Source organism: Rhipicephalus sanguineus, chromosome 3, assembly GCF_013339695.2.
Source record: "Rhipicephalus sanguineus isolate Rsan-2018 chromosome 3, BIME_Rsan_1.4, whole genome shotgun sequence".
In the NCBI taxonomy this organism is placed as follows: Eukaryota; Metazoa; Arthropoda; class Arachnida; order Ixodida; family Ixodidae; genus Rhipicephalus; species Rhipicephalus sanguineus.
Window position 1 is genome coordinate 172590640 of NC_051178.1, and position 2325 is coordinate 172592964.

A 2325-nucleotide genomic window follows, 5' to 3' on the forward strand; every position below is an offset into this window, starting at 1 on the left:
CTAATTAACGGATGTTTGGACGAATCAGACAAAGTACATTGAAGTCACACGCACGGCGAAACAGGTGTCGCAACGTGTTTATTACGTCCACTGCGATGACAAAAACATTTTCCCGTATCTTTACTGTGGGTGACTTGTTATTCCAAGAGCCCTTGAACTCGACACTCGACGTCGTGTTCTCTTGCAATTTCCGTTCATGCACCTGGTACTGAACACAGCATAGAGCTCCTTTGTCGTCAAACAATCCCAACGCTGACTCGCCTCCTTGACGCTACAGTGCTCTCCAAGCGTTTCACAAATATCGTGCTTGTCAACATCGACACGACACATATGCTGTAATTTTCACACGACCAGAGTTTGTTTCGTGTGTGTTGCAAATACAAAATCTGTTTCCGCATGGAGTTGTTCCTTCTACAGTAAGACTAGTAGTCTTAAGTAGTCTTAAGGGCTTGTTGGTACTGCATTAAGGCGATTAGTAGTCTGTGTTTGTCATCGTGTACTTTAATTTGCCCCGTCTTATGCGCAACACTACTCGTCTTAATGCAAATACAATAACATAACATTCTTACGTGCAACAGGTGTAAACGTAACTTCGTATTCATCGCAATGACAATGCAGGTTCGGCAATTTCGAAGCATTGCCCACCGTCTTGATTGTCTCTAACTGCTACAGTTGATTCGACGATCTTCACTAAATTTTAACCGCTAGTACAATCACCGATAGAACAATTAACTTGCTCAGACGAAAGTGCGCGTTTGTTTGTTTGTTTTTTCCTCTTGACAAACACCCTGTAGCTCTTAAGCGCGCCCAATATGGCGTTAGCCATTCAGAAGCAAAATTCGCAAAGGTTCAAGTTCGTGCATAAGAAGCAAGCATGCGTGACTATCCGGCATTTCTCGCAACAAGATATTACGAAACTGGAAACGAAACAAAGGAGAGTCTCGCCTCGACATTGGCACCGATCGTTCCGCTCGAACGATTTTATATAGTTACGTCTATATCTCAAGGCAAGAAGGCAAGGTCATTCTTTAGTTGTATACATATTGTCCTTGTCCTCTTACCTTACCCTTTCTTTTTTTGTTGGCCCACAAAAAAAAATATCATCCTGCAGCTAAAGTAACGTCACTGGGAACCAGGGGTTAATACAAAAAAAAAGTGTCTGGTTTTAACGACACCGACCTGCTGCCTGTCACTCTCGACCGCAGACACTACCACTGGCCGGACATACGTTTGTCAAAGGCGTCGCGGCTTTGGATTTGCTTGGTCGCCGTGCAAGTCTTCGTCGTGCTCTACATTGTGCTGGGACTCAGGGCCGCTGTCAGAGGTATACATGACGCATTGCGCATGATGTGTTTATGCTGTGTTTGCCTTTTCTCTCGTTCCTACAGACGAGCCTGTTAACACTCCCAATGCCTGAGTATTGGCAATCTTTAAGCAACACAGAAGTTCGGCACCACAGAACCGAAGGCTCACCTGTCACGTTCTAGTGCATAGCGAGGGGACGTCACGGTTTCGATTGCCACCCGCAGCGGTCGCATTAGTGCTCACGCGTAATGTCAGTACCAGGCCCGTAACCGGGGGGGGGGGGGGGGGGGTGCTGGGGGCTGCCCCCCCCCCCCCCGAAATTGGTGCTTCCTCAAATAGTCACAGCCTTCAGCAAGTGCCCCCCCCCCCAAAAAAAAAAAAAAAAATTTCTGGCTACGAGCCTGGTCAGTACACTCTTGTATCATGTTTTGGAGCACGTTAAAGAACCGCATCAGTGAGGTAAATTTTGACTCCGCACTTCTCGAAACTGGGCACATATGTGTTCAGTCTTTAAAGCAAATGGTTACTCCTTAAGGACTACTTTACTTCGATTTTAGAATGAAAACCTGCTCCCTGAGGTCCCTAATTCTTAAAGAAGTTCAGTATTGAAATACTGTTAGTTAATTGTATTGGAAACATTACAATAATAATAATTGTCGGGGATATTACGTTCCAAAAACACGATACGATTATGAAGGACGCCGTAGTGGAGGGCTTAGGAAATTTCGACCCTCTGGCGTTTTTTAACGTGCGCCTAAATCTAAGTGCACGGGCCTCAAACATTCCACATCCATCGAAATGCAGCCGCCACGGCCGGGATTCGCGGGTATATTGGAAACATTGTCGCGCAAATTTTGTCCGCGATCTCATTAATGCTTGATCAGCTTAAGTTAGCTAATGTCATTGACAACAAGTGTAGTTAGCTAGCGTGATGATTATTCAGATGCAGCTGGCACCGAAGCACACACGCACCATTTGAAAAGCAACCTCGTACATAACATTGAAACTTGTACGTTGAGG

General features: G+C 45.5%; 1 protein-coding gene across 1 annotated transcript in view; it reads left to right on the top strand.

Annotated features, from left to right (window-relative positions):
- Positions 1-1211: 1211 nt before the first annotated feature.
- The window catches only part of LOC119387675 (tissue alpha-L-fucosidase), a 10155-nt gene continuing 9041 nt past the window's right edge, over positions 1212-2325 (top strand). The window contains exon 1 of the mRNA XM_037655137.2: positions 1212-1324. The gene's annotated coding sequence lies outside the window, so the exon portion shown is untranslated. The remainder of the gene's footprint in view (positions 1325-2325) is intronic.